This window comes from Lepidochelys kempii, chromosome 14, assembly GCF_965140265.1.
Source record: "Lepidochelys kempii isolate rLepKem1 chromosome 14, rLepKem1.hap2, whole genome shotgun sequence".
Lineage (NCBI taxonomy): Eukaryota > Metazoa > Chordata > Testudines > Cheloniidae > Lepidochelys > Lepidochelys kempii.
Window position 1 is genome coordinate 34,887,151 of NC_133269.1, and position 12,008 is coordinate 34,899,158.

Consider the following 12,008-nt stretch of genomic DNA (forward strand, 5'->3'; position numbering starts at 1 on the left):
GATTAGGCCTCAGCTGGAGTATTGTGTCCAGTTCTGGGCACCACATTTCAGGAAAGATGTGGACAAATTGGAGAAAATCCAGGAACGAGGAAGAAAAATTATTAAAGGTCTAGAAAATGTGACCTATGAGGGAAGATTTTTTTTTAAAAAATGGGTTTGTTTAGTCTGGAGAAGAGAAGACTGAGAGGGGACATGATGACAGTTTTCAAGTACATAAGAGGTTGTTACAAGGAGGAGCGAGAAAAAATGTTCTTAATCTCTGAGGATAGGACAAGAAGCAATGGGCTTAAATTGCAGCAATGGGAGTTTAGGTTGGACGTTAGGAAAAAACTTCCTTAGTGTCATAGTGGTTGAGCACTGGAATAAATTGCCTAGGGATGTTGTGGAATACCCATCACTGGAGATTTTTAAGAGCAGGTTGGACAAACACATGTCAGGGATGATCTAGATGACCTCTTGAGATCCCTTCCAGTTCTATGATTCTATGATAATCTAACCCTCTAGACACTCCCCCCGCATCCCACCCCAGCCCCCTCTCCTCCCCCCGGTGGCCAGGGACAGAAATGAGAAGTTCTCTAACTCATCAGAGGGCTGAGATTCTGGAACAATCTCCCAATAGGAGTTGTGGTGGGCAAACAACTTAATTAGTTTTAAAGGAGAGCTGGACAAATATATGTGTGGGATTGTATGATGGGGTTGCTTGTGAGGGCTTGGCAGCCCTGAAGGTCCCTTCTGATGTTTCTAAAAGTTCATGCTTAAGGGTTTCAGCTGGTCTTCTGCAAGGATCAGGAGGAATTTCTCTCCCCCAAAATATGTTCTGGTTTTTGGGAGGAAGCGGATGTGTGTTTTTTGTTGTTCTCTCTTTCCTGTGAAGAATCAGGGATGAGCATCAACAGCTGGATCTGGGACACTGGGGGTGGGGGATGAGGGGTGTCAACTTTACATATAAAATGATGGGGTCTAAATTAGCTGTTACCACTCAAGAAAGAGATCATGGAGTCATTGTGGATAGTTCTCTGAAAAGGATTACCCGATGATCGCCTGTTCTTTTCTTTCCCTCTGAAGCACCTGGAATTGGCCACTGTCGGTAGACAGGATACTGGGCTAGACAGACCATTGGTCTGACCCAGTATGGCCGTTCTTATGGTGACAAAGGCCCCAATTCCAGGGTCTGTGGCCCTAACATTCCGGGGTTCTTGGCCCTGTAACTGAGGTCTAACGTTCCACACAGAAGGTGATGCACGTAGCAGACAGGAAGTCTCGAGTTAATTCATGCTTCCCTCCCCTGCAGTGGGGGTGGGAGGAAACAACAGGTGGAGGGAGGGGCGTGAGGAAAGGGTGGGGATTAACCCTTAAACTGACGAAGGGCTACAGTTCTGCTTCAACCTGCTATCTCTAGTGACTTCCCATATCCCTCCTCCCCAGGGGCCAGGCCTATGATTCTCTCTAGCACTAAGGACCTGGCTGCGCTCATATTGCCCTGGTGCTGGACATGGTGTTGCTGGAGGTGCAGTTTGGGGATTGCCACCAGGTTACTGATGAGCACACCCCAGCTCTGCAGCATGTTATAGACAGTGATGGCAAAACAGGGGCCCTCGGAGTCAGCCAGGCTGAATGAGCTGCGAGGAAACCAGGTGAGAGCGTGAGCATGGTGCTGGGACAGGAGTTAGGGTGACGGATGGATGGCACTGAGGATATATAGATGGATGGATGGAAGGCCACACTGGTAGTCATGAAGATGGATGCATGGGCAAATGGAACTGAGGAAGCACGGATGGATGAACAGAGCTCAGGACTGACAGATGGGTAGCAGGATGGAGAGATGGATGGAGCTCAGAACTGAAAAATGGATAGCAGGATGGATGGATGGACAGGGTTCTGGACTGAGATGGATAGCAGGATGGACAGAGATCAGGACTGACAGAGGGATAGCAGGATGGACTGAGGTCTGGACTCACCGATGGACAGCAGGATGGATGGGTGACAGAGCTCAGGACTGATAGATAGATAGCAGGATGGACAGGGCTCTGGACTGACAGATGGACAGCAGGATAGATGAAGCTCAGGACTGACAGATGGGTAGCAGGATGGACAGGGCTCTGGACTGACAGATAGAAAGCAAGATGGACAAATGGATGAAGCTCAAGGACTGACAGATGGGTAGCAGGACTGATAGACAGATGTAGCTCAAGAGTGACAGATAGATAGTAGGATGGACAGAGCTCAGGAGTGACAGATGGAAAACAGGATGGATGGATGGTACAGAAGATGGATAGATGACATTAATAGAAAGCACTAAAGATGGGTAGACGGACAGGCTGGTACTCACAAAGGTACCTTCTTGTCCGTGGTGAGGCTGAAGACCACCCTACCCAGCACTATGGCCCCCGTGTTCACGCCTAGCTGCAGGGCTATCAGGGGCCGATGCTCCAGTGCTGCTTTCTGTCCCGAGGACCCCTGGTACTGCCCATCCTCACAGGGGCCCAGCTGGGATGGGTGCAGGCTTCCCAGCATGCTCTGCCACTTCTTACCCTTCACTTTGCCCTACAAGGGGAGGACGGATGGCTGGGTCACTGACTGAGACATGCCTCCCTGTAGACCGGGCAGGGAGTAGGGTGGATGCTCTACCTTGATCTCCAGGAGGCTGGTGAGATGCTCCAAGAAATCCAGGAGCTGCTGCTGGCACTGCCGGGGTTCGGGTCAGGCTGGATCAAGGGCTGCTGCATGGGAAAACCCCTCCAAGGCCTCTGTGTAATTCTCCTCATATTTATGCAGCTTACCCAAGAGAAACACAGCACAATGCTAGGGTTACAGCAGCGGGTTTTGGAGCCAGGACTCCTGGGTTCTGTTCCAGGCCTGAGGTGGTCTAGTGGGTTAGAGTGAGGGGGCTGGGAGCCAAGACTCCTGGTTTCTATTTCTGGCTCAAGGTTGGGGGGAGGGGTCCACTGGGTTAGAGCAGCATGTTCAGGAAATCAAGATTCCTGGGTTCAATTCCTGGGTCTGGTAGGGAAGTGGGCTCCAGTGGTTAGACCAGAAAGTAGCAGTGACACACAGACACCCTGAGCAGGGCTCATTTCTTCCAGCAGGGGGCAGCAGGCACACAGACATAGACACACACCCAGAGTACATCACAGTTCTTTCTAACTCGATGGCCAAACAGAAAGCACCCCAACTGAGCCCTGGCCCTGCTCGGTGCCCTCTAGAACCACACAAGGGCACTGATGCCGGCACTGACTCCCAGGGGAGAGTGATCCCTACTGAGCCCCCATGTCTTTCAATCACATTTTCTGCTCCCCTCCCTCCCACCTTCTCACCGTAGCTCTGTTGAGGTACAGGTCTGGGTTACAGGATGCTGTAGGATGCATCCAAAGTCAGAATACCCCCTACTGAGCCTCCCACCTGCTCCCTGCATCACAGCACCCCCTAGTGTGGTGCTGGAACACTGGCACTAACATTGGCTCCTAGAGAAGAGTGCCCCCTACTGAGCCTTCTGCCCTGCTCCCCGCAGCACAGGGCTCCCTTGCAGCCAGTAGAAGACAGAGCAGCACCTACCCCCTGAGCATAGGCACTTAGGGCCTGCTGGGAGATATTGGGATTCTGGCCTGTGTTGAAGAACAGTGAGAGGTTGGCATTTCCCAGGATGTCTGTGGCAGAGAGACACAGAGGTTAGCACTGAGAACAGATGGACAGAAAGCATCAAAGAAGATGAATGGCTGGCTGGCTGGCTGAAGGGGTATAGCTGAGGATGGAGGATTGAATGGATGGCTACAGCTGATGATGGGTGGAGGGATGGCTATAGCTGAGGATGGATAGACAGAATCATATAGCTGAGGGAGATGGATGGATACAGCTGAGGATGGATGGTGGGCTGGAGAAATATAGCTGCGGATGAATGGATGGACAGAGGCATATAGCTGGAGAGATATAGCTGCAGATGAATGGATGTACAGAGGCATATAGCTGAGGATGGATGGTGGGCTGGAGGGATGGCTATATCTGAGCCTGGATGGATGGAGGGAGGGAGGGATTGCTATAGCTGAGGATGGAGGGATGGCAGGACACTGAGGATGGAGGGTTGAATGGATGGAGGGATGGATATCACTAAGGGTGGAGGGACATAGTTGAGGATGGATGGATGAATGGATGGACAGAGGCATATAGCTGAGGATGAACGGGGTGATGGATGGATGGCCATAGCTGAGCATGGACGGATGGATGGATGGAGAGAGGGATTGCTATAGCTGAGGATGGGGGGTGGCGGGACACTGAGAATGGAGGGTTGAATGGATTGAGGGAAGGATATAGCTGAGGATGGAGGGATGATGGGACATAGTGAGAATGGAGGCCTGAATGGAGGGATATTGCATTGGCTGAGGTATATTGTCCTCCCCCTAGAGCCAGATGAAGGGCAGGAAGTTGCAGAGCATGCTGGGAAGCCTGAGCCCCTCCCAGGTGGCACTACGTGGGGTCCCAGTGTCCCTTGGGGCAGGGAGTGGGTGGGAGTGTTGTCTAGGGAAGGGAAAGGGGCTGTCACTCACACCACAAGTGGCTGTCCTGCATGTCCATCTGGACAGCCAGCTTGGCCTGCTGGATGCTGTCCATGACATTCTGGGTGTGCTGCTCTGCACTCTCAGCTTGCAGCTGCTGCAGAACCATGGACAGGTTCTTCAGCAAGACCTTGTTCTTCCACTGTGGGGGTGGACACGGAGCCAGGGTCAGCACCTCAGCCTAGCCTTCTGCCTCCCCACCCAAACCTCTTCTGCCCTGAGTTCGGCCCCCTCGGCTCGCCCTGTAGGCCTCGCCCAGCTGATTCCAGGCCTCACCACCTCTGGGTCTAGCTTCACGGCCTTGGCCAGCAGCTCCTCAACCTGGGGGCTGTAGTCAGGTGTGATGTTCAGAACCTTCCCCTTCAGCATCAGCGCCTGGGCCGGGCCCTGGGAACAGCTGGAGAAACAGAGCCATAGAGGGAGGGCACAGCCTGTGGTACAGCTCCCCTCCAGCCCCAGGGCAGGGGACTGGCTGGCTCAGGAGGGGGAATGGGGCACAGGGCCTATCCCCTCTAGGGGGCGCTGGCCGCAATCCAGCCCCAGGGAAGGACACTGGTTGGCTCATTGGGGTGAGGAATGGGGCATGGGGCCTTTCCCTTCCAGGGGTGTCAGTTCTAATCCATCTGCAGGGGGCCCCAGTTCTGTCTGGCTCCTGGGGGTGGGGAATGGGATGCCAGGTTTTCCCCTCTAGGGCAGGGGTCACATTTCCCTCCTGTACCCAGTTGCCATCTATCTCTCCCATCTGCTGTAGTGTCTTCTCTGTTTCCTCCAGCACGTCCTGCTGCTTTCTCTCAGCATCCTCCACGCCATGGCTTTCAAAGTAGTGATCCCGGAAATAGTACAGGTCATCGACCAATTCCTGTGGGGATGAGGGACAGGGATGAGACAGAGGTGAGAGAGGCAGGGATGAGAATGATCACATTGGTAAACTACACCCTGGTTGCACTGCCTCAGGTGGCCTGCAGCCTGGTGCTTAAGGCACTGGACTGGCACGAAAGAAACCTGGATTGAAATCACAGCTTCACCAGAGACTCTGCATGTAACCTTGGGTAAATGACTTAGGCTAGGGATTTCAAAGGAGCCTAAGGAAATAAGACCCCAAATTACATTGCAAGCCAGTTGGAATTGGGCTCTTCACTCCTTTGGCCTCATTTGCAAATCCAAGTCACTGAATCTCTCTGTGCCTCAGTTTCCTGCCCAGATTGGGATTTTCAAAGCTGGTGAAGGAGTTCGGAAATCAGTTCCCATTATTAGATGTATTATGATAGTCATGGCCCAGGCCCCCTTGTGCTAGATGCTGTGCAAACACAGAAAAAAAGGCTGTCCCAGCTCCTAAGAGCTAATTAATGGAAATCGGGCATCCCAATCCATTATGCAGTTCTGACATCATCAATTTCAGATGATGAGCTCTTCGGAGAGGGACTGTCTCACTGCGGGTCTGTGCAGCATCCAGCACAATGCGCCCTCACTTTGGTCAGGGTCTTGGCAGCATCTGGCACAATGGGATCCCAATCTTAATAGGGGTCTGGGTGGTACCCGGCCCAGTGAGGCCCTGACCACATCTTAGATATAATTTGAAGGCATTCAAAGTGCCCAGAGGATCAATCTGACCCATTTAAATATGAGCCCTATCACCTGGTGTACAGGCCTCACGCACTTCAGCCTCTCTAACGCTTTTCACCACTATTATTATTTATTATTTGTATTATGGTAGCACTTGTCCAACATCAGGGCCCCTGTTGTGCCAGGTGCTGCACAGGCCCTGACCGAGATCAGGGCCTCATTGCGCCAGATGCTGCACCAACCCCAGCCGAGATCAGCGCCCAGGATTCTCCTGGGTGCTGCACAGACACAGTGGGAGACAGCCCCTGCTCTGAAGAGCTCCCTGTCTCAACAGACAAAAGAAGGATTATTATCTCCATTGTATAGACAGGGAAAGTCAGTCACAAAGGTCTAGTGCCCCAGGCTGCCTTTTAAAGCCCCAAATATCAGTGATCCCATCACACTCAGACCGCTCCCTCTCCCTATGCTAATGACCCCTTTATTGTGATTTTAATTAAAAATCCAATACACAGTTTACAAATGTTACAGCCCACAGCATTTTACAGGTTGTTTCATAGACTCATAGATTTTAAGGGCAGAAGGGACCATCGTGATCATCTAGTCTGACCTCCTGCACATCGCAGGCCACAGAACCTCACCCACCCACTCCTGGAATAGACCCTTAACCTCTGGCTAATGTAGTAAGATGAGGCCCTGAAACATAAACCCTTGTATCAGAGGCCCAGTATGAGGCCTACTGCCTGAGCCAAAGTAATTGTTAAGACTTTGCTAACATAAAGCAAAGCTAAGCTATGAGCCAGAGGCAGGCCCTGCTCACAGAAGCTGGCAAGAAGGCGGCTGATGTTGCAAAGACACACATACCTAAAAGGTACTGGACACTAGAGATATAAACATATGCCAGGATGATACCAGAATACTCCGAAAATAACACATTCCACATAGAACATGGTGACCCATCCTAAAGACAGGGTCAAAAGAATAATATGATGGATAGAGTTGTTTTCATTGAAACAACATGTACAAGGTGATAGGTGGCACCTTACTACATAGAGGGGTTGTACCTCAATACGTCAGGAGTGATGTGTAACGGTGATGGAGGTGGATCCAAGGTCGAGTATGGGCCAATTCATCAGGAACAGGGGCAGTAGGTTTCTATAATTTTTGGTGGTGCACAGAACAGGTCCAAGTCCTACCCCACCCCCAGCCTTGTAAACCAACGTGCAGTAACTCCTCACTTAAAGTCGTCCCGATTACCGTTGTTTTGGTGATAAGGTGATGATCAATGAAAGCAGTGGCTCTCAAACTTTTTTTTCCATTGACCACTTGAAAATTGCTGAGGGTCTTTGCGGACCACTTAATGATCTTTCCCAACGTTGTTTGTACCATTAGCTAACCATTGTAAAGCGCTTTGGATAAAAGTGCTTGTCACACGGAGCCTCCTTTCTGTGAACAGACTGTCTGCAGGGCAAGAAGCTTCACAGCTTCGAACTTCCTGGGTCTGACCTCAGAGCATTCAGCATCCCCTTCCTCACCATGCACTTCCCACAGTAAGCCCACACAGGCGGGGGTCTCGGGAAAGCCAGAGGGTCCTGCACCCCATCTCCACAGTCAGACATGACTCTCAGCCAGCCAGTAAAACAGAAGGTTTGTTAGACGACAGGAACACGGTCTAAAAGAGAGTTTGTTGGTACAGAGAATAGGACGCCTCAATCAGGTCCATCTTGGGGGCAGGGAGGCCAGACCACGTCTGCGCCTCCCTCCATTTCCCCAAGCCCTTACACCCCCTTTCCTGGGGAGGTTTGAGAATAATATCCTAACCAATCAGTTACAAAGTGAACACAGACCCAAATCTCTGGATCTTTCGACACTGAAAAAAAAATCAATCAGTTTTTAAAAGAAGAATTTTATTTAAAAAAAAAGAAAAGGTAAAAATCCCCTCTGTAAAATCAGGTTGGAAGATAACTTTACAGGTTAACAAAAGATGAACAAAACACAGAGGAACCCCCTCGAGCCTTAGTTTCAAAGTTACAATGAAACAGGGATAAACCTCCCTCCAGCAAAGGGAAAATTCATAAGTTGAGATAACAAAGATTAAACTAATCCACCTTGCCTCGCTCTACTTACAATTTCTGTAATATGAGAGACTGGCTCAGAATGGTTTGGAAGACATGGATTGATGTCCAGTCCCTCTTAGTCCCGAGAGCAAACAAATACAGAAACAAAGAACCCAAAACAAAGCCTCTCCCCCGCTCCCCAGATTTGAAAGTATCTTTTGTCCCCATTGGTTCCTCTGGTCAGGTGCCATGCAGGTTATTTGAGCTTCTTAACCCCTTACAGGTAAGGAGGAATTTTAGGCTACCCTTATGGTTATGACACACACCCCTCCAGTCATGGGAGGGAGGGTGGGAAATGAAGCTGTGTGTGTGTGTGTGTATGGGGTGGGGGAGTTAGTTGGTTACAGTTTGTTGTAATAAGCCATAAATCTAGTGTATCTATTCAGTTCATGATTTTAGTGTCTTGCAAAGTTATGAATTTAAGTTCCCAGGCTCATCTTTTGACAGGGTTGTGCAGATTTCTTTTGAGAATGAGGATTTAGAGGTCAGATGTAGAGTGATCGCTTTGTGAAAAGTACCATTAAACAATTACAATCCACACTTGATGGGGATCACATCCTGAAAGAAATCTTTCCTGAACCCCCACTTCTGGCTTTCAAACAACCCCCCATCCTTTCCAAACTCATCATCAGAAGCAAGTCCCACACAGATCAGGACACACCAACTCAAAGCCGCATCAGACCCTGCCAGAACAACAGATGCAAAAGCAGCAGACATATCTCCTCTGCTACAATGAGCAATACTTCCCCCAACACACCTTTCAAGATCCATGAGTCCTATCTGTGCCTATCATGACATGTGGTGTACCTCATCCAGTGAATCAAATGCCCAGACAACAGCTATGTGGGTGAAACCAGACAATCACTATGCTCTCAAATGAACTGACACAGAAAAATGATAAAAGACAAACACTGTATCACCTCTGGGTGAACACTTTTCACCAAGAGATCACTCTATAGCAGTCCCTTGAAATATGTTAACTACTTATGCTAAACAATCTGTTCCACCTTGTATTTAGCTGACACACTGAGTACATTTCCCAGTACTGAAGAAGAGCTCTTCTGTCTAAGCTTGAGTCTCTCACCAGCAGAAGATGGTCCAATAAAAGATATTACCTCACCCGCCTTGAGTGATGGGATCCCCGGGGTACAACCTGGAGCTGTGGGACTGCTGCGTCCCCTTAAATATCCAGCCTGGGCTGTCTCTCACAATACTATGCCAGTGACAAGCAGCAAACCCCTCCAAGTGCTGTGATCACTCAGCCATCAGCTTGTGCAGACACACACCCAGTTAAATTGCATGAATGTTCTCTAAGCCAGTCATGAATTATACAGAGAGAGGCACCAGCCAATCACCCCAGCCTTGTACCCTAGAAATATACTATCTTACACCTCTCAAGACTCCCTTGGACAGTGCAAGCTCATTAATTAGTTGGCCCTTGTGAAGCTGAGCTGAGATTCCCCAAGCACTTGAACCAAAACCATACTGTTTTAAGTAAAATATAAAACAGATTTATTAACTACAGAAAGATAGATTTTAAGTGATTATAAGAAGCAGGCATAGAGATCAGAGTTGGTTACATAAGAAATACAAATAAATTTGCAGTCTAAATTCTACAAATGAAGCAACATTTGAATCAAACAGTTTCTCACCCTAACAGATGTTACAGGCAACTTACAGTTCTCTATAAACAGGCTGGAATCCCTTCCCAGCTTGGGACCAATCTTCCCCAATTCAAAGTATTTGTCTTCCAGACGACCTTCCAGGTGTTGAGATGGTGGATGAGAGAGGCCAAGTGGTGATGTCATTGACCCTCCTTATACTTTCTCTCCAGGTGCTAGAAAGATCCTTGTTGTGAGGTGGGGTCGGGCAGTACCCATTGTGTACCTGCCCTCTGAGGAGTCTCTGGGAGAGTGGATTCTTCTTGATGGGCCATCAACGCCTGTCTGGCCAGCGATTGGTGCCCCTTTGTTGTTACTGAAAGGCCAGCTGTGCCCATCTCCCAACCTCACTATATTTCAGTAACACATTTAGCAATATTTCATAACATCACATACAATGATAGTACCCACAATTCAACAGGATACTAATGTTCAGCAGATCCAGACTTCTCAAATGATCCCTCCCAAGGCACACTTTGTACCAAACACAGCATCCTCCTATCCCAGTGATGAATAGGGGAGTCCAGGGTGCTATTTTTAAGGTACAGAGGGTCACAGCTTGTCTTTGTAATATTCTGGGACCAGCACAGCCACAACAGTGCACGACACTTTTTTTTTTTACAGTTTCCATCTGCCGGTTTTCAGATGTCAGTTGCCAAAAATCAAAACATTTTTCATTTTTCAGTTATTTTGATGAAAAGTCAAAATCTTCTCTCCCCTCCTCCCCCTGCAAAATTCCAACCATCTGTATCACTCTTAAATTTATATATATATGTGTGTGTGTGTGTGTGTGCAAGCACGCACATCTCTTGTACACTGCATTTCTGTATCAGGGCCCACTTAGACCCTCCTTCTTTCACAATAGAAACCAGATTGATTGATCCTCATTTCATTCAACTAGTCTGACTTCTTTGTGAGGGCCAGACATTTCCTGACAGCTTTTCTCAGGGCCTCCTTGACCTCTCTGTTTCTCAGGCTGTAGATGAGGGGATTGGCCAGAGGAGTCAGGACTGTGTAGCAGACAGAGAACACTTTGTTCAGGGCTCTCAGGTTGCTGGATTTCGGTAGCGTGTAGACAATCATTATGGTCCCGTAGAAAAGTGTTACCACGATAAAGGGGGGGGGGGAGCAAGTGGAGAAGGCCTTTTGCCTCCCGGTGGTGGAAGGGATTCTCAGCAGGGTGCTAACGATACAAACATAGGCTGTCAATGTTAATAGAAATGGGGAAACTGCATCTGGGAGGAAAATATATAAAGAACCAGCATCATCTAGCTGGTGTCGCTGCAGGAGAGCTTTAGCATTGGGGTGAGATCACAAAAGAAATGGTCCATTACACTGGGGCCACAGAAAATTAATTGTGACATAAAACACATTACTATTGTACAAGGTAGAGATCCACTTATCCAACACCCAGCTGCTAGCTGGAGGCACAACTTGCCATTCATACAGGTTCCATAGTGCAGTGGTTTGCATATGGCTAAATACCGATCATAAGACATTGCTGCCAGGAGAGAACACTCTGTAGTTAGAAAACAAAAGAAAAAAAAACTGTGTCATGCAGCCCCCCACAGAAATGGTTCTGTCCCCAGTCAGGAGACTGGCCAGCATCCTGGGCAGGAGGGCAGAAGTGTAGCAGGTCTCCAGGCAGGACAAGTTCCCCAGGAAGAAGTACATGGGGGTGTGAAGGTGCTGATCAGTCACAACCAGAACAAAGATGAGGATGTTCCCTGCCATGGTCCCAATATAGATCACTAGAAAAACCAGGAAGAGACGGATCTGCAGTTCAGAAGAGACGGATCTGCAGTTCAGGGAGATCCCCAAACCCCAGGAGGATGAATTCTGTCACATCTGTTTGATTTTCCGCATCTCCTTTCTCCATGAGCTGCATCCTGTGATCGTGAAAAGTAATGAACATCGAAAGATTTGGCTGTACCATGAAATTAGATAGATTTCCATCTTTTGATCCCATAAGAGTTCCCACTGCAAACTGAGAGCTGGGTTTATATTCTCTCACAACATAGAAACTTCTTCACTTCAGAGAGCTTCCCCCACACCCCAAAGAGCTGTCACCCAGTTAACTTGCCCCTCTTCTGCCCCATACCCCAACTTTTTCATTAATTGAT

At 48.9% G+C, this 12,008-nt stretch overlaps 2 pseudogenes; both read right to left on the bottom strand.

The window, feature by feature from the left end:
• Window positions 1-1,381: 1,381 nt before the first annotated feature.
• On the bottom strand, window positions 1,382-10,160 carry LOC140898156 (tetratricopeptide repeat protein 5-like; annotated as a pseudogene).
• Window positions 10,161-10,782: 622 nt separating this feature from the next.
• Window positions 10,783-11,773, bottom strand: LOC140898178 (olfactory receptor 6N1-like; annotated as a pseudogene).
• Between the last annotated feature and the right edge of the window lie 235 nt (window positions 11,774-12,008).